This window comes from Lissotriton helveticus, chromosome 8 (assembly GCF_964261635.1).
Source record: "Lissotriton helveticus chromosome 8, aLisHel1.1, whole genome shotgun sequence".
Lineage (NCBI taxonomy): Eukaryota > Metazoa > Chordata > Amphibia > Caudata > Salamandridae > Lissotriton > Lissotriton helveticus.
In genome coordinates, this window is record NC_136069.1 from 1,541,490,221 (window position 1) to 1,541,508,386 (window position 18,166).

At 42.7% G+C, this 18,166-nt stretch overlaps 18 non-coding genes across 18 annotated transcripts; all 18 read left to right on the forward strand.

Annotated features, from left to right (window-relative positions):
* The first annotated feature begins 208 nt into the window (after positions 1 to 208).
* Positions 209 to 291, forward strand: TRNAL-CAG (transfer RNA leucine (anticodon CAG)). Its single transcript has one exon. It is a non-coding gene; the product is annotated as a tRNA-Leu (tRNA).
* A 191-nt stretch (positions 292 to 482) lies between these two features.
* TRNAL-AAG (transfer RNA leucine (anticodon AAG)) lies at positions 483 to 565 on the forward strand. The gene has a single exon. It is a non-coding gene; the product is annotated as a tRNA-Leu (tRNA).
* A 1,741-nt stretch (positions 566 to 2,306) lies between these two features.
* TRNAL-CAG (transfer RNA leucine (anticodon CAG)) lies at positions 2,307 to 2,389 on the forward strand. The gene has a single exon. It is a non-coding gene; the product is annotated as a tRNA-Leu (tRNA).
* A 189-nt stretch (positions 2,390 to 2,578) lies between these two features.
* Positions 2,579 to 2,661, forward strand: TRNAL-AAG (transfer RNA leucine (anticodon AAG)). Its single transcript has one exon. It is a non-coding gene; the product is annotated as a tRNA-Leu (tRNA).
* Positions 2,662 to 4,402: 1,741 nt separating this feature from the next.
* TRNAL-CAG (transfer RNA leucine (anticodon CAG)) lies at positions 4,403 to 4,485 on the forward strand. Its single transcript has one exon. It is a non-coding gene; the product is annotated as a tRNA-Leu (tRNA).
* A 1,192-nt stretch (positions 4,486 to 5,677) lies between these two features.
* Positions 5,678 to 5,760, forward strand: TRNAL-UAG (transfer RNA leucine (anticodon UAG)). The gene has a single exon. It is a non-coding gene; the product is annotated as a tRNA-Leu (tRNA).
* A 632-nt stretch (positions 5,761 to 6,392) lies between these two features.
* Positions 6,393 to 6,475, forward strand: TRNAL-CAG (transfer RNA leucine (anticodon CAG)). The gene has a single exon. It is a non-coding gene; the product is annotated as a tRNA-Leu (tRNA).
* A 189-nt stretch (positions 6,476 to 6,664) lies between these two features.
* TRNAL-AAG (transfer RNA leucine (anticodon AAG)) lies at positions 6,665 to 6,747 on the forward strand. The gene has a single exon. It is a non-coding gene; the product is annotated as a tRNA-Leu (tRNA).
* A 3,016-nt stretch (positions 6,748 to 9,763) lies between these two features.
* Positions 9,764 to 9,846, forward strand: TRNAL-UAG (transfer RNA leucine (anticodon UAG)). Its single transcript has one exon. It is a non-coding gene; the product is annotated as a tRNA-Leu (tRNA).
* Positions 9,847 to 10,478: 632 nt separating this feature from the next.
* Positions 10,479 to 10,561, forward strand: TRNAL-CAG (transfer RNA leucine (anticodon CAG)). Its single transcript has one exon. It is a non-coding gene; the product is annotated as a tRNA-Leu (tRNA).
* Positions 10,562 to 10,750: 189 nt separating this feature from the next.
* On the forward strand, positions 10,751 to 10,833 carry TRNAL-AAG (transfer RNA leucine (anticodon AAG)). The gene has a single exon. It is a non-coding gene; the product is annotated as a tRNA-Leu (tRNA).
* A 1,026-nt stretch (positions 10,834 to 11,859) lies between these two features.
* TRNAL-UAG (transfer RNA leucine (anticodon UAG)) lies at positions 11,860 to 11,942 on the forward strand. The gene has a single exon. It is a non-coding gene; the product is annotated as a tRNA-Leu (tRNA).
* A 632-nt stretch (positions 11,943 to 12,574) lies between these two features.
* TRNAL-CAG (transfer RNA leucine (anticodon CAG)) lies at positions 12,575 to 12,657 on the forward strand. The gene has a single exon. It is a non-coding gene; the product is annotated as a tRNA-Leu (tRNA).
* Positions 12,658 to 12,846: 189 nt separating this feature from the next.
* Positions 12,847 to 12,929, forward strand: TRNAL-AAG (transfer RNA leucine (anticodon AAG)). Its single transcript has one exon. It is a non-coding gene; the product is annotated as a tRNA-Leu (tRNA).
* Positions 12,930 to 15,945: 3,016 nt separating this feature from the next.
* On the forward strand, positions 15,946 to 16,028 carry TRNAL-UAG (transfer RNA leucine (anticodon UAG)). The gene has a single exon. It is a non-coding gene; the product is annotated as a tRNA-Leu (tRNA).
* Positions 16,029 to 16,660: 632 nt separating this feature from the next.
* On the forward strand, positions 16,661 to 16,743 carry TRNAL-CAG (transfer RNA leucine (anticodon CAG)). Its single transcript has one exon. It is a non-coding gene; the product is annotated as a tRNA-Leu (tRNA).
* A 189-nt stretch (positions 16,744 to 16,932) lies between these two features.
* On the forward strand, positions 16,933 to 17,015 carry TRNAL-AAG (transfer RNA leucine (anticodon AAG)). The gene has a single exon. It is a non-coding gene; the product is annotated as a tRNA-Leu (tRNA).
* Positions 17,016 to 18,041: 1,026 nt separating this feature from the next.
* Positions 18,042 to 18,124, forward strand: TRNAL-UAG (transfer RNA leucine (anticodon UAG)). The gene has a single exon. It is a non-coding gene; the product is annotated as a tRNA-Leu (tRNA).
* Positions 18,125 to 18,166: the final 42 nt, after the last annotated feature.

The following is an 18,166-nucleotide window of genomic DNA, read 5'->3' on the forward strand; positions in this document are numbered from 1 at the left end:
CAGCTTTGGGCCGTTCAAGTGGCTGGTGAATAGCACTTTCTCTTTGTACTCATTAAAGGTCTAAAGAGTTCTTCATAGGTACTGCTCTGTATGGATTGTTCAAAGATCTGTTGGAAATGCTTATAATGGGATAAACTTATTGAGGGCATGCCTTTTCCGTACCCCACTTGCATGGCTGTCTGGCTTGTGGAAGGTGCTGCAATTGCAAGTCAGGATGGCCGAGTGGTCTAAGGCGCTGCGTTCAGGTCGCAGTCTCTTCTGGAGGCGTGGGTTCAAATCCCACTTCTGATAACCCTGTGTTTAATCTTCTTTTTTCTTGAGGGAGAAAATCAGATCATTTCCCTCACATGGGCTTATATGGTTGTCTTTTTGGAAAAGTGCAGTGAGTTTTTTTTCTTGCTATAGCCACTCATCGCCTAAGATGTGTGTTTTTTTTTGTTCACACTATCTTTCTCACTATGTAGATGTTCAAGCAACATGTGGTCAGGATGGCCGAGTGGTCTAAGGCGCTGCGTTAAGGCCGCAGTCTCTCCTGGAGACGTGGGTTCGAATCCCACTTCTGACAAAACTTTAAGTCCATTTTGTCTCTGCGTTCCTTCAGAATCTCAGCTAAAAATTGGCAGTGCATATAATATCTGAATAAGTACAAAACTTCAGTTTCAACTGCAAATGAATTTGCCCAATTCTGTCTTCAAGCTCGTATAATATTCTTCTAGCACTAGTGGTGTTTTATGTGTTTTTTGGGGGGTGCCTAAAATATCCCTTTTATTGAAGAAATGGCTTACATTCAGTCTTGTGATATTTTTGGTTTCCAATAAGTAGATTTTTAATTTTATGTAACCTCATTTTCTAATGATCCATTCAAGAGATGTTTCCACTATGAAATGAAGAGCAAGGGGAAAGAGCACAAATGATAGAGCCAGTGAGTGAGATGGGGTGTTGAGGAAGGAGAGAATGAAACAAAGACAGAGTGAGTGAACGGCAGGTAGGCATAGAAGAGGAGACTAGAAGTGAAGGTGACTTGCTTTTCCCTGCTCTTGACCTCCCACCCATCTCAAACCAATCACAAACATACCTTCTATTCAACGTTGGAATGCAGAACTTCACTCCTCAGCCAGTGAGGGTGAGTCCCAAGCCAGGGGCTAGAGAGCAAAAGAATGGATGTGCTCAGACGTTCCTTGCTAGGGACAGTTGATCTGAAACAAGGCCTGCTCTCTTGTTTCCAGCAAGGATCTAGAAATTCTGCATGAATCTGCAAGGCACATTGACAGCATAAATTTGCATAAACTGCCCCACCTTCTGCCTTCCTACTTCCTGAGCAGTAGTTGTTTGTGTATAAAGAGAGAGGTCGCAGGCAAGGTAATTTTGTGAGTAGGATACAGAACCCTAAATAGCTGGTGAGAGGTATAAGTTATTCTAAAAGCATAAAAACAGTACACCTGTGAAATGAAATGCTTTCATATGTGATCTTCTGTGTTTATTGTCCTGTGCAAAAAGTTGCACCTTGTGTTTGAAGGTTGAAATTATTTCAAACTTGCATGGACGCAGAAATTTCTGAGTGACTTTTATACATTTTTTAGGACTCTCCACTGTCAGGTTGGCCGAGTGGTCTAAGGTGCTGTGTTTAGGCCACGGTCTCCTCTGGAGGCGTGGGTTCGAATCCCACTTCTGACATGACTTTTGGAGATATAATCTTCTTCATCAGGATAACATCTGATGGAAGTTGCATCTGTTCGTCTTCACCTGGGACGTTATTCCGTCCTCGTCTAGTCAAGAGAGCTTGGGTTTCTCATATATTTCTGTTGTACAAAGTCTTGCTGATAAAGTGCAATCCTTACCAAATGAGCTTAGGACCCATGTAAGAGCTCATCTAGAAGAGTCACGCTCTTGTATTCCCTGGCCATACAGGCCATGCAAATTTGGAAGAATGCCAAGCACCTGGTAGACAGCTGTACTCCAGCACACTTACAGCAATGTCCTCAGGGCTGTGATCAGGGGCTGCTTAGATTTGCGTATTCCACCCTATTTTGTGACATTGAGCTCCCTTGTTGAATTTGCTTTAGTCAGCCAAGATGTGGCTGTTGACTCAATTTCAAAGCAGCTTTGGGCCGTTCAAGTGGCTGGTGAATAGCACTTTCTCTTTGTACGCTTTAAAGGTCTAAAGAGTTCTTCATAGGTACTGCTCTGTATGGATTGTTCAAAGATCTGTTGGAAATGCTTATAATGGGATAAATAAATTGAGGGCATGCCTTTTCGGTACCAAACTTGCATGGCTGTCTGGCTTGTGGAAGGTGCTGCAAATGCAAGTCAGGATGGCTGAGTGGTCTAAGGCGCTGTGTTCAGGACGCAGTCTCTTCTGGAGGCGTGGGTTCAAATCCCACTTCTGACAAACCTGTGTTTAATCTTCTTTTTTCTTGAGGGAGAAAATCAGATCATTTCCCTCACATGGGCTTATATGGTTGTCTTTTTGGAAAAGTGCAGTGAGTTTTTTTCTTGCTATAGCCACTTATGGCCTAAGATGTGTGTTTTTTTTGTTCACACTATCTTTCTCACTATGTAGATGGACAAGCAACATGTGGTCAGGATGGCCGAGTGGTCTAAGGCGCTGCGTTAAGGCCGCAGTCTCTCCTGGAGGCGTGGGTTCGAATCCCACTTCTGACAAAACTTTAAGTCCATTTTGTCTCTGCGTTCCTTCAGAATCTCAGCTAAAAATTGGCAGTGCATATAATATCTGAATAAGTACCAAACTTCAGTTTCAACTGCAAATGAATTTGCCCAATTCTGTCTTCAAGCTCTTATAATATTCTTCTAGCACTAGTGGTGTTTTATGTGTTTTTTGGGGGGTGCCTAAAAAATCCCTTTTATTGAAGAAATGGCTTACATTCAGTCTTGTGATATTTTTGGTTTCCAATAAGTAGATTTTTAATTTTATGTAACCTCATTTTCTAATGATCCATTCAAGAGATGTTTCCACTATGAAATGAAGAGCAAGGGGAAAGAGCACAAATGATAGAGCGAGTGAGTGAGATGGGGTGTTGAGGAAGGAGAGAATGAAACAAAGACAGAGTGAGTGAACGGCAGGTAGGCATAGAAGAGGAGACTAGAAGTGAAAGTGACTTGCTTTTCCCTGCTCTTGACCTCCCACCCATCTCAAACCAATCACAAACATACCTTCTATGCAACGTTGGTATGCAGAACTTCACTCCTCAGCCAGTGAGTGTGAGTCCCAAGCCAGGGGCTAGAGAGCAAAAGAATGGATGTGCTCAGACGTTCCTTGCTAGGGACAGTTGATCTGAAACAAGGCCTGCTCTCTTGTTTCCAGCAAGGATCTAGAAATTCTGCATGAATGTGCAAGGCACATTGACAGCATACATTTGCATAAACTGCCCCACCTTCTGCCTTCCTACTTCCTGAGCAGTAGTTGTTTGTGTATAGAGAGAAAGGTCGCAGGCAAGGTAATTTTGTGAGTAGGATACAGAACCCTAAATAGCTGGTGAGAGGTATAAGTTATTCTAAAAGCATAAAAACAGTACACCTGTGAAATGAAATGCTTTCATATGTGATCTTCTGTGTTTATTGTCCTGTGCAAAAAGTTGCACCTTGTGTTTGAAGGTTGCAATTATTTCAAGCTTGCATGGACGCAGAAATTTCTGAGTAACTTTTATACATTTCTTAGGACTCTTCACTGTCAGGATGGCCGAGTGGTCTAAGGTGCTGTGTTTAGGCCACAGTCTCCTCTGGAGACGTGGGTTTGAATCCCACTTCTGAAATGACTTTTGGAGATATAATCTTCTTCATCAGGATAACATCTGATGGAAGGTGCTTCTGTTCGTCTTCACCTGGGACGTTATTCTGTCCTCGTCTAGTCAAGAGAGCTTGGGTTTCTCATATATTTCTGTTGTACAAAGTCTTGCTGATAAAGTGCAATCCTTACCAAATGAGCTTATGACCCATGTAAGAGCTCATCTAGAAGAGTCATTCTCTTGTATTCCCTGGCCAAACAGGCCATACAAATTTGGTAGAATGCCAAGCACCTGGTAGACAGCTGGACTCCAGCACACTTACAGCAATTTCCTCAGGGCAGTGATCAGGGGCTGCTTAGATTTGCGAATTCCACCCTATGTTGTGACATTGAGATCCCTTGTTGAATTTGCTTTAGTCAGCCAAGATGTGGCTATTGACTCAATTTCAAAGCAGCTTTGGGCCGTTCAAGTGGCTGGTGAATAGCACTTTCTCTTTGTACGCTTTAAAGGTCTAAAGAGTTCTTCATAGGTACTGCTCTGTATGGATTGTTCAAAGATCTGTTGGAAATGCTTATAATGGGATAAATAAATTGAGGGCATGCCTTTTCGGTACCCCACTTGCATGGCTGTCTGGCTTGTGGAAGGTGCTGCAAATGCAAGTCAGGATGGCCGAGTGGTCTAAGGCGCTGCGTTCAGGTCGCAGTCTCTTCTGGAGGCATGGGTTCAAATCCCACTTCTGACAAACCTGTGTTTAAACTTCTTTTTTCTTGAGGGAGAAAATCAGATCATTTCCCTCACATGGGCTTATATGGTTGTCTTTTTGGAAAAGTGCAGTGAGTTTTTTTCTTGCTATAGCCACTTATGGCCTAAGATGTGTGTTTTTTTTGTTCACACTATCTTTCTCACTATGTAGATGGACAAGCAACATGTGGTCAGGATGGCCGAGTGGTCTAAGGGGCTGCGTTAAGGCTGCAGTCTCTCCTCGAGGCGTGGGTTCGAATCCCACTTCTGACAAAACTTTAAGTCCATTTTGTCTCTGCGTTCCTTCAGAATCTAAGCTAAAAATTGGCAGTGCATAAAATATCTGAATAAGTACCAAACTTCAGTTTCAACTGCAAATGAATTTGCCCAATTCTGTCTTCAAGCTCTTATAATATTCTTCTAGCACTAGTGGTGTTTTATGTGTTTTTTGGGGGGTGCCTAAAAAATCCCTTTTATTGAAGAAATGGCTTACATTCAGTCTTGTGATATTTTTGGTTTCCAATAAGTAGATTTTTAATTTTATGTAGCCTCATTTTCTAATGATCCATTCAAGAGATGTTTCCACTATGAAATGAAGAGCAAGGGGAAAGAGCACAAATGATAGAGCGAGTGCTGCTCTTGACCTCCCACCCATCTCAAACCAATCACAAACATACCTTCTATGCAACGTTGGTATGCAGAACTTCACTCCTCAGCCAGTGAGGGTGAGTCCCAAGCCAGGGGCTAGAGAGCAAAAGAATGGATGTGCTCAGACGTTCCTTGCTAGGGACAGTTGATCTGAAACAAGGCCTGCTCTCTTGTTTCCAGCAAGGATCTAGAAATTCTGCATGAATCTGCAAGGCACATTGACAGCATAAATTTGGATAAACTGCCCCACCTTCTGCCTTCCTACTTCCTGAGCAGTAGTTGTTTGTGTATAAAGAGAGAAGTCGCAGGCAAGATAATTTTGTGAGTAGGATACAGAACCCTAAATAGCTGGTGAGAGGTATAAGTTATTCTAAAAGCATAAAAACAGTACACCTGTGAAATGAAATGCTTTCATATGTGATCTTCTGTGTTTATTGTCCTGTGCAAAAAGTTGCACCTTGTGTTTGAAGGTTGAAATTATTTCAAGCTTGCATGGACGCAGAAATTTCTGAGTGACTTTTATACATTTCTTAGGACTCTTCACTGTCAGGATGGCCGAGTGGTCTAAGGCGCTGTGTTTAGGCTGCAGTCTCCTCTGGAGGTGTGGGTTCGAATCCCACTTCTGAAATGACTTTTGGAGATATAATCTTCTTCATCAGGATAACATCTGATGGAAGTTGCATCTGTTCGTCTTCACCTGGGACGTTATTCCGTCCTCGTCTAGTCAAGAGAGCTTGGGTTTCTCATATATTTCTGTTGTACAAAGTCTTGCTGATAAAGTGCAATCCTTACCAAATGAGCTTAGGACCCATGTAAGAGCTCATCTAGAAGAGTCATGCTCTTGTATTCCCTGGCCAGACAGGCCATGCAAATTTGGAAGAATGCCAAGCACCTGGTAGACAGCTGTACTCCAGCACACTTACAGCAATGTCCTTAGGGCTGTGATCAGGGGCTGCTTAGATTTGCGTATTCCACCCTATGTTGTGACATTGAGCTCCCTTGTTGAATTTGCTTTAGTCAGCCAAGATGTGGCTGTTGACTCAATTTCAAAGTAGCTTTGGGCCGTTCAAGTGGCTGGTGAATAGCACTTTCTCTTTGTACGCTTTAAAGGTCTAAAGAGTTCTTCATAGGTACTGCTCTGTATGGATTGTTCAAAGATCTGTTGGAAATGCTTATAATGGGATAAATAAATTGAGGGCATGCCTTTTCGGTACCCCACTTGCATGGCTGTCTGGCTTGTGGAAGGTGCTGCAAATGCAAGTCAGGATGGCTGAGTGGTCTAAGGCGCTGTGTTCAGGACGCAGTCTCTTCTGGAGGCGTGGGTTCAAATCCCACTTCTGACAAACCTGTGTTTAATCTTCTTTTTTCTTGAGGGAGAAAATCAGATCATTTCCCTCACATGGGCTTATATGGTTGTCTTTTTGGAAAAGTGCAGTGAGTTTTTTTCTTGCTATAGCCACTTATGGCCTAAGATGTGTGTTTTTTTTGTTCACACTATCTTTCTCACTATGTAGATGGACAAGCAACATGTGGTCAGGATGGCCGAGTGGTCTAAGGCGCTGCGTTAAGGCCGCAGTGTCTCCTGGAGGCGTGGGTTCGAATCCCACTTCTGACAAAACTTTAAGTCCATTTTGTCTCTGCGTTCCTTCAGAATCTCAGCTAAAAATTGGCAGTGCATATAATATCTGAATAAGTACCAAACTTCAGTTTCAACTGCAAATGAATTTGCCCAATTCTGTCTTCAAGCTCTTATAATATTCTTCTAGCACTAGTGGTGTTTTATGTGTTTTTTGGGGGGTGCCTAAAAAATCCCTTTTATTGAAGAAATGGCTTACATTCAGTCTTGTGATATTTTTGGTTTCCAATAAGTAGATTTTTAATTTTATGTAACCTCATTTTCTAATGATCCATTCAAGAGATGTTTCCACTATGAAATGAAGAGCAAGGGGAAAGAGCACAAATGATAGAGCGAGTGAGTGAGATGGGGTGTTGAGGAAGGAGAGAATGAAACAAAGACAGAGTGAGTGAACGGCAGGTAGGCATAGAAGAGGAGACTAGAAGTGAAAGTGACTTGCTTTTCCCTGCTCTTGACCTCCCACCCATCTCAAACCAATCACAAACATACCTTCTATGCAACGTTGGTATGCAGAACTTCACTCCTCAGCCAGTGAGTGTGAGTCCCAAGCCAGGGGCTAGAGAGCAAAAGAATGGATGTGCTCAGACGTTCCTTGCTAGGGACAGTTGATCTGAAACAAGGCCTGCTCTCTTGTTTCCAGCAAGGATCTAGAAATTCTGCATGAATGTGCAAGGCACATTGACAGCATACATTTGCATAAACTGCCCCACCTTCTGCCTTCCTACTTCCTGAGCAGTAGTTGTTTGTGTATAGAGAGAAAGGTCGCAGGCAAGGTAATTTTGTGAGTAGGATACAGAACCCTAAATAGCTGGTGAGAGGTATAAGTTATTCTAAAAGCATAAAAACAGTACACCTGTGAAATGAAATGCTTTCATATGTGATCTTCTGTGTTTATTGTCCTGTGCAAAAAGTTGCACCTTGTGTTTGAAGGTTGCAATTATTTCAAGCTTGCATGGACGCAGAAATTTCTGAGTAACTTTTATACATTTCTTAGGACTCTTCACTGTCAGGATGGCCGAGTGGTCTAAGGTGCTGTGTTTAGGCCACAGTCTCCTCTGGAGACGTGGGTTCGAATCCCACTTCTGAAATGACTTTTGGAGATATAATCTTCTTCATCAGGATAACATCTGATGGAAGGTGCTTCTGTTCGTCTTCACCTGGGACGTTATTCTGTCCTCGTCTAGTCAAGAGAGCTTGGGTTTCTCATATATTTCTGTTGTACAAAGTCTTGCTGATAAAGTGCAATCCTTACCAAATGAGCTTATGACCCATGTAAGAGCTCATCTAGAAGAGTCATTCTCTTGTATTCCCTGGCCAAACAGGCCATACAAATTTGGTAGAATGCCAAGCACCTGGTAGACAGCTGGACTCCAGCACACTTACAGCAATTTCCTCAGGGCAGTGATCAGGGGCTGCTTAGATTTGCGAATTCCACCCTATGTTGTGACATGGAGATCCCTTGTTGAATTTGCTTTAGTCAGCCAAGATGTGGCTATTGACTCAATTTCAAAGCAGCTTTGGGCCGTTCAAGTGGCTGGTGAATAGCACTTTCTCTTTGTACGCTTTAAAGGTCTAAAGAGTTCTTCATAGGTACTGCTCTGTATGGATTGTTCAAAGATCTGTTGGAAATGCTTATAATGGGATAAATAAATTGAGGGCATGCCTTTTCGGTACCCCACTTGCATGGCTGTCTGGCTTGTGGAAGGTGCTGCAAATGCAAGTCAAGATGGCCGAGTGGTCTAAGGTGCTGCGTTCAGGTCGCAGTCTCTTCTGGAGGCATGGGTTCAAATCCCACTTCTGACAAACCTGTGTTTAAACTTCTTTTTTCTTGAGGGAGAAAATCAGATCATTTCCCTCACATGGGCTTATATGGTTGTCTTTTTGGAAAAGTGCAGTGAGTTTTTTTCTTGCTATAGCCACTTATGGCATAAGATGTGTGTTTTTTTTGTTCACACTATCTTTCTCACTATGTAGATGGACAAGCAACATGTGGTCAGGATGGCCGAGTGGTCTAAGGGGCTGCGTTAAGGCTGCAGTCTCTCCTCGAGGCGTGGGTTCGAATCCCACTTCTGACAAAACTTTAAGTCCATTTTGTCTCTGCGTTCCTTCAGAATCTAAGCTAAAAATTGGCAGTGCATAAAATATCTGAATAAGTACCAAACTTCAGTTTCAACTGCAAATGAATTTGCCCAATTCTGTCTTCAAGCTCTTATAATATTCTTCTAGCACTAGTGGTGTTTTATGTGTTTTTTGGGGGGTGCCTAAAAAATCCCTTTTATTGAAGAAATGGCTTACATTCAGTCTTGTGATATTTTTGGTTTCCAATAAGTAGATTTTTAATTTTATGTAGCCTCATTTTCTAATGATCCATTCAAGAGATGTTTCCACTATGAAATGAAGAGCAAGGGGAAAGAGCACAAATGATAGAGCGAGTGCTGCTCTTGACCTCCCACCCATCTCAAACCAATCACAAACATACCTTCTATGCAACGTTGGTATGCAGAACTTCACTCCTCAGCCAGTGAGGGTGAGTCCCAAGCCAGGGGCTAGAGAGCAAAAGAATGGATGTGCTCAGACGTTCCTTGCTAGGGACAGTTGATCTGAAACAAGGCCTGCTCTCTTGTTTCCAGCAAGGATCTAGAAATTCTGCATGAATCTGCAAGGCACATTGCCAGCATAAATTTGCATAAACTGCCCCACCTTCTGCCTTCCTACTTCCTGAGCAGTAGTTGTTTGTGTATATAGAGAAAGGTCGCAGGCAAGATAATTTTGTGAGTAGGATACAGAACCCTAAATAGCTGGTGAGAGGTATAAGTTATTCTAAAAGCATAAAAACAGTACACCTGTGAAATGAAATGCTTTCATATGTGATCTTCTGTGTTTATTGTCCTGTGCAAAAAGTTGCACCTTGTGTTTGAAGGTTGAAATTATTTCAAGCTTGCATGGACGCAGAAATTTCAGAGTGACTTTTATACATTTCTCAGGACTCTTCACTGTCAGGATGGCCGAGTGGTCCAAGGTGCTGTGTTTAGGCCGCAGTCTCCTCTGGAGGCGTGGGTTCGAATCCCACTTCTGAAATGACTTTTGGAGATATAATCTTCTTCATCAGGATAACATCTGATGGAAGTTGCATCTGTTCGTCTTCACCTGGGACGTTATTCCGTCCTCGTCTAGTCAAGAGAGCTTGGGTTTCTCATATATTTCTGTTGTACAAAGTCTTGCTGATAAAGTGCAATCCTTACCAAATGAGCTTATGACCCATGTAAGAGCTCATCTAGAAGAGTCATTCTCTTGTATTCCCTGGCCAGACAGGCCATACAAATTTGGAAGAATGCCAAGCACCTGGTAGACAGCTGGACTCCAGCACACTTACAGCAATTTCCTCAGGGCAGTGATCAGGGGCTGCTTAGATTTGCGAATTCCACCCTATGTTGTGACATTGAGATCCCTTGTTGAATTTGCTTTAGTCAGCCAAGATGTGGCTATTGAGTCAATTTCAAAGCAGCTTTGGGCCGTTCAAGTGGCTGGTGAATAGCACTTTCTCTTTGTACTCATTAAAGGTCTAAAGAGTTCTTCATAGGTACTGCTCTGTATGGATTGTTCAAAGATCTGTTGGAAATGCTTATAATGGGATAAATAAATTGAGGGCATGCCTTTTCGGTTCCCCACTTGCATGGCTGTCTGGCTTGTGGAAGGTGCTGCAAATGCAAGTCAGGATGGCCGAGTGGTCTAAGGCGCTGCATTCAGGTTGCAGTCTCTTCTGGAGGAGTGGGTTCAAATCCCACTTCTGACAAACCTGTGTTTAATCTTCTATTTTCTTGAGGGAGAAAATCAGATCATTTCCCTCACATGGGCTTATATGGTTGTCTTTTTGGAAAAGTGCAGTGAGTTTTTTTCTTGCTATAGCCACTCATGGCCTAAGATGTGTGTTTTTTTTGTTCACACTATCTTTCTCACTATGTAGATGAACAAGCAACATGTGGTCAGGATGGCCGAGTGGTCTAAGGCGCTGCGTTAAGGCCGCAGTCTCTCCTGGAGGCGTGGGTTCGAATCCCACTTCTGACAAAACTTTAAGTCCATTTTGTCTCTGCGTTCCTTCAGAATCTCAGCTAAAAATTGGCAGTGCATATCATTTCTGAATAAGTACCAAACTTCAGTTTCAACTGCAAATGAATTTGCCCAATTCTGTCTTCAAGCTCGTATAATATTCTTCTAGCACTAGTGGTGTTTTATGTGTTTTTTGGGGGGTGCCTAAAAAATCCCTTTTATTGAAGAAATGGCTTACATTCAGTCTTGTGATATTTTTGGTTTCCAATAAGTAGATTTTTATTTTTATGTAACCTCATTTTCTAATGATCCATTCAAGAGATGTTTCCACTATGAAATGAAGAGCAAGGGGAAAGAGCACAAATGATAGAGCCAGTGAGTGAGATGGGGTGTTGAGGAAGGAGAGAATGAAACAAAGACAGAGTGAGTGAACGGCAGGTAGGCACAGAAGAGGAGACTAGAAGTGAAGGTGACTTGCTTTACCCTGCTCTTGACCTCCCACCCATCTCAAACCAATTACAAACATACCTTCTATGCAACGTTGGTATGCAGAACTTCACTCCTCAGCCAGTGAGGGTGAGTCCCAAGCCAGGGACTAGAGAGCAAAAGAGTGGATGTGCTCAGACGTTGCTTGCTAGGGACAGTTGATCTGAAACAAGGCCTGCTCTCTTGTTTCCAGCAAGGATCTAGAAATTCTGCATGAATCTGCAAGGCACATTGACAGCATAAATTTGCATAAACTGCCCCACCTTCTGCCTTCCTACTTCCTGAGCAGTAGTTGTTTGTGTATAAAGAGAGAGGTCGCAGGCAAGGTAATTTTGTGAGTAGGATACAGAACCCTAAATAGCTGGTGAGAGGTATAAGTTATTCTAAAAGCATAAAAACAGTACACCTGTGAAATGAAATGCTTTCATATGTGATCTTCTGTGTTTATTGTCCTGTGCAAAAAGTTGCACCTTGTGTTTGAAGGTTGAAATTATTTCAAGCTTGCATGGACGCAGAAATTTCTGAGTGACTTTTATACATTTCTTAGGACTCTCCACTGTCAGGATGGCCGAGTGGTCTAAGGCGCTGTGTTTAGGCCGCAGTCTCCTCTGGAGGCGTGGGTTCCAATCCCACTTCTGACATGACTTTTGGAGATATAATCTTCTTCATCAGGATAACATCTGATGGAAGTTGCATCTGTTCGTCTTCACCTGGGACGTTATTCCGTCCTCGTCTAGTCAAGAGAGCTTGGGTTTCTCATATATTTCTGTTGTACAAAGTCTTGCTGATAAAGTGCAATCCTTACCAAATGAGCTTAGGACCCATGTAAGAGCTCATCTAGAAGAGTCATGCTCTTGTATTCCCTGGCCAGACAGGCCATGCAAATTTGGAAGAATGCCAAGCACCTGGTAGACAGCTGTACTCCAGCACACTTACAGCAATGTCCTTAGGGCTGTGATCAGGGGCTGCTTAGATTTGCGTATTCCACCCTATGTTGTGACATTGAGCTCCCTTGTTGAATTTGCTTTAGTCAGCCAAGATGTGGCTGTTGACTCAATTTCAAAGTAGCTTTGGGCCGTTCAAGTGGCTGGTGAATAGCACTTTCTCTTTGTACGCTTTAAAGGTCTAAAGAGTTCTTCATAGGTACTGCTCTGTATGGATTGTTCAAAGATCTGTTGGAAATGCTTATAATGGGATAAATAAATTGAGGGCATGCCTTTTCGGTACCCCACTTGCATGGCTGTCTGGCTTGTGGAAGGTGCTGCAAATGCAAGTCAGGATGGCTGAGTGGTCTAAGGCGCTGTGTTCAGGACGCAGTCTCTTCTGGAGGCGTGGGTTCAAATCCCACTTCTGACAAACCTGTGTTTAATCTTCTTTTTTCTTGAGGGAGAAAATCAGATCAGTTCCCTCACATGGGCTTATATGGTTGTCTTTTTGGAAAAGTGCAGTGAGTTTTTTTCTTGCTATAGCCACTTATGGCCTAAGATGTGTGTTTTTTTTGTTCACACTATCTTTCTCACTATGTAGATGGACAAGCAACATGTGGTCAGGATGGCCGAGTGGTCTAAGGCGCTGCGTTAAGGCCGCAGTGTCTCCTGGAGGCGTGGGTTCGAATCCCACTTCTGACAAAACTTTAAGTCCATTTTGTCTCTGCGTTCCTTCAGAATCTCAGCTAAAAATTGGCAGTGCATATAATATCTGAATAAGTACCAAACTTCAGTTTCAACTGCAAATGAATTTGCCCAATTCTGTCTTCAAGCTCTTATAATATTCTTCTAGCACTAGTGGTGTTTTATGTGTTTTTTGGGGGGTGCCTAAAAAATCCCTTTTATTGAAGAAATGGCTTACATTCAGTCTTGTGATATTTTTGGTTTCCAATAAGTAGATTTTTAATTTTATGTAACCTCATTTTCTAATGATCCATTCAAGAGATGTTTCCACTATGAAATGAAGAGCAAGGGGAAAGAGCACAAATGATAGAGCGAGTGAGTGAGATGGGGTGTTGAGGAAGGAGAGAATGAAACAAAGACAGAGTGAGTGAACGGCAGGTAGGCATAGAAGAGGAGACTAGAAGTGAAAGTGACTTGCTTTTCCCTGCTCTTGACCTCCCACCCATCTCAAACCAATCACAAACATACCTTCTATGCAACGTTGGTATGCAGAACTTCACTCCTCAGCCAGTGAGTGTGAGTCCCAAGCCAGGGGCTAGAGAGCAAAAGAATGGATGTGCTCAGACGTTCCTTGCTAGGGACAGTTGATCTGAAACAAGGCCTGCTCTCTTGTTTCCAGCAAGGATCTAGAAATTCTGCATGAATGTGCAAGGCACATTGACAGCATACATTTGCATAAACTGCCCCACCTTCTGCCTTCCTACTTCCTGAGCAGTAGTTGTTTGTGTATAGAGAGAAAGGTCGCAGGCAAGGTAATTTTGTGAGTAGGATACAGAACCCTAAATAGCTGGTGAGAGGTATAAGTTATTCTAAAAGCATAAAAACAGTACACCTGTGAAATGAAATGCTTTCATATGTGATCTTCTGTGTTTATTGTCCTGTGCAAAAAGTTGCACCTTGTGTTTGAAGGTTGCAATTATTTCAAGCTTGCATGGACGCAGAAATTTCTGAGTAACTTTTATACATTTCTTAGGACTCTTCACTGTCAGGATGGCCGAGTGGTCTAAGGTGCTGTGTTTAGGCCACAGTCTCCTCTGGAGACGTGGGTTCGAATCCCACTTCTGAAATGACTTTTGGAGATATAATCTTCTTCATCAGGATAACATCTGATGGAAGGTGCTTCTGTTCGTCTTCACCTGGGACGTTATTCTGTCCTCGTCTAGTCAAGAGAGCTTGGGTTTCTCATATATTTCTGTTGTACAAAGTCTTGCTGATAAAGTGCAATCCTTACCAAATGAGCTTATGACCCATGTAAGAGCTCATCTAGAAGAGTCATTCTCTTGTATTCCCTGGCCAAACAGGCCATACAAATTTGGTAGAATGCCAAGCACCTGGTAGACAGCTGGACTCCAGCACACTTACAGCAATTTCCTCAGGGCAGTGATCAGGGGCTGCTTAGATTTGCGAATTCCACCCTATGTTGTGACATTGAGATCCCTTGTTGAATTTGCTTTAGTCAGCCAAGATGTGGCTATTGACTCAATTTCAAAGCAGCTTTGGGCCGTTCAAGTGGCTGGTGAATAGCACTTTCTCTTTGTACGCTTTAAAGGTCTAAAGAGTTCTTCATAGGTACTGCTCTGTATGGATTGTTCAAAGATCTGTTGGAAATGCTTATAATGGGATAAATAAATTGAGGGCATGCCTTTTCGGTACCCCACTTGCATGGCTGTCTGGCTTGTGGAAGGTGCTGCAAATGCAAGTCAAGATGGCCGAGTGGTCTAAGGTGCTGCGTTCAGGTCGCAGTCTCTTCTGGAGGCATGGGTTCAAATCCCACTTCTGACAAACCTGTGTTTAAACTTCTTTTTTCTTGAGGGAGAAAATCAGATCATTTCCCTCACATGGGCTTATATGGTTGTCTTTTTGGAAAAGTGCAGTGAGTTTTTTTCTTGCTATAGCCACTTATGGCATAAGATGTGTGTTTTTTTTGTTCACACTATCTTTCTCACTATGTAGATGGACAAGCAACATGTGGTCAGGATGGCCGAGTGGTCTAAGGGGCTGCGTTAAGGCTGCAGTCTCTCCTCGAGGCGTGGGTTCGAATCCCACTTCTGACAAAACTTTAAGTCCATTTTGTCTCTGCGTTCCTTCAGAATCTAAGCTAAAAATTGGCAGTGCATAAAATATCTGAATAAGTACCAAACTTCAGTTTCAACTGCAAATGAATTTGCCCAATTCTGTCTTCAAGCTCTTATAATATTCTTCTAGCACTAGTGGTGTTTTATGTGTTTTTTGGGGGGTGCCTAAAAAATCCCTTTTATTGAAGAAATGGCTTACATTCAGTCTTGTGATATTTTTGGTTTCCAATAAGTAGATTTTTAATTTTATGTAGCCTCATTTTCTAATGATCCATTCAAGAGATGTTTCCACTATGAAATGAAGAGCAAGGGGAAAGAGCACAAATGATAGAGCGAGTGCTGCTCTTGACCTCCCACCCATCTCAAACCAATCACAAACATACCTTCTATGCAACGTTGGTATGCAGAACTTCACTCCTCAGCCAGTGAGGGTGAGTCCCAAGCCAGGGGCTAGAGAGCAAAAGAATGGATGTGCTCAGACGTTCCTTGCTAGGGACAGTTGATCTGAAACAAGGCCTGCTCTCTTGTTTCCAGCAAGGATCTAGAAATTCTGCATGAATCTGCAAGGCACATTGCCAGCATAAATTTGCATAAACTGCCCCACCTTCTGCCTTCCTACTTCCTGAGCAGTAGTTGTTTGTGTATATAGAGAAAGGTCGCAGGCAAGATAATTTTGTGAGTAGGATACAGAACCCTAAATAGCTGGTGAGAGGTATAAGTTATTCTAAAAGCATAAAAACAGTACACCTGTGAAATGAAATGCTTTCATATGTGATCTTCTGTGTTTATTGTCCTGTGCAAAAAGTTGCACCTTGTGTTTGAAGGTTGAAATTATTTCAAGCTTGCATGGACGCAGAAATTTCAGAGTGACTTTTATACATTTCTCAGGACTCTTCACTGTCAGGATGGCCGAGTGGTCCAAGGTGCTGTGTTTAGGCCGCAGTCTCCTCTGGAGGCGTGGGTTCGAATCCCACTTCTGAAATGACTTTTGGAGATATAATCTTCTTCATCAGGATAACATCTGATGGAAGTTGCATCTGTTCGTCTTCACCTGGGACGTTATTCCGTCCTCGTCTAGTCAAGAGAGCTTGGGTTTCTCATATATTTCTGTTGTACAAAGTCTTGCTGATAAAGTGCAATCCTTACCAAATGAGCTTATGACCCATGTAAGAGCTCATCTAGAAGAGTCATTCTCTTGTATTCCCTGGCCAGACAGGCCATACAAATTTGGAAGAATGCCAAGCACCTGGTAGACAGCTGGACTCCAGCACACTTACAGCAATTTCCTCAGGGCAGTGATCAGGGGCTGCTTAGATTTGCGAATTCCACCCTATGTTGTGACATTGAGATCCCTTGTTGAATTTGCTTTAGTCAGCCAAGATGTGGCTATTGAGTCAATTTCAAAGCAGCTTTGGGCCGTTCAAGTGGCTGGTGAATAGCACTTTCTCTTTGTACTCATTAAAGGTCTAAAGAGTTCTTCATAGGTACTGCTCTGTATGGATTGTTCAAAGATCTGTTGGAAATGCTTATAATGGGATAAATAAATTGAGGGCATGCCTTTTCGGTTCCCCACTTGCATGGCTGTCTGGCTTGTGGAAGGTGCTGCAAATGCAAGTCAGGATGGCCGAGTGGTCTAAGGCGCTGCATTCAGGTTGCAGTCTCTTCTGGAGGAGTGGGTTCAAATCCCACTTCTGACAAACCTGTGTTTAATCTTCTATTTTCTTGAGGGAGAAAATCAGATCATTTCCCTCACATGGGCTTATATGGTTGTCTTTTTGGAAAAGTGCAGTGAGTTTTTTTCTTGCTATAGCCACTCATGGCCTAAGATGTGTGTTTTTTTTGTTCACACTATCTTTCTCACTATGTAGATGAACAAGCAACATGTGGTCAGGATGGCCGAGTGGTCTAAGGCGCTGCGTTAAGGCCGCAGTCTCTCCTGGAGGCGTGGGTTCGAATCCCACTTCTGACAAAACTTTAAGTCCATTTTGTCTCTGCGTTCCTTCAGAATCTCAGCTAAAAATTGGCAGTGCATATCATTTCTGAATAAGTACCAAACTTCAGTTTCAACTGCAAATGAATTTGCCCAATTCTGTCTTCAAGCTCGTATAATATTCTTCTAGCACTAGTGGTGTTTTATGTGTTTTTTGGGGGGTGCCTAAAAAATCCCTTTTATTGAAGAAATGGCTTACATTCAGTCTTGTGATATTTTTGGTTTCCAATAAGTAGATTTTTATTTTTATGTAACCTCATTTTCTAATGATCCATTCAAGAGATGTTTCCACTATGAAATGAAGAGCAAGGGGAAAGAGCACAAATGATAGAGCCAGTGAGTGAGATGGGGTGTTGAGGAAGGAGAGAATGAAACAAAGACAGAGTGAGTGAACGGCAGGTAGGCACAGAAGAGGAGACTAGAAGTGAAGGTGACTTGCTTTACCCTGCTCTTGACCTCCCACCCATCTCAAACCAATTACAAACATACCTTCTATGCAACGTTGGTATGCAGAACTTCACTCCTCAGCCAGTGAGGGTGAGTCCCAAGCCAGGGACTAGAGAGCAAAAGAGTGGATGTGCTCAGACGTTGCTTGCTAGGGACAGTTGATCTGAAACAAGGCCTGCTCTCTTGTTTCCAGCAAGGATCTAGAAATTCTGCATGAATCTGCAAGGCACATTGACAGCATAAATTTGCATAAACTGCCCCACCTTCTGCCTTCCTACTTCCTGAGCAGTAGTTGTTTGTGTATAAAGAGAGAGGTCGCAGGCAAGGTAATTTTGTGAGTAGGATACAGAACCCTAAATAGCTGGTGAGAGGTATAAGTTATTCTAAAAGCATAAAAACAGTACACCTGTGAAATGAAATGCTTTCATATGTGATCTTCTGTGTTTATTGTCCTGTGCAAAAAGTTGCACCTTGTGTTTGAAGGTTGAAATTATTTCAAGCTTGCATGGACGCAGAAATTTCTGAGTGACTTTTATACATTTCTTAGGACTCTCCACTGTCAGGATGGCCGAGTGGTCTAAGGCGCTGTGTTTAGGCCGCAGTCTCCTCTGGAGGCGTGGGTTCCAATCCCACTTCTGACATGACTTTTGGAGATATAATCTTCTTCATCAGGATAACATCTG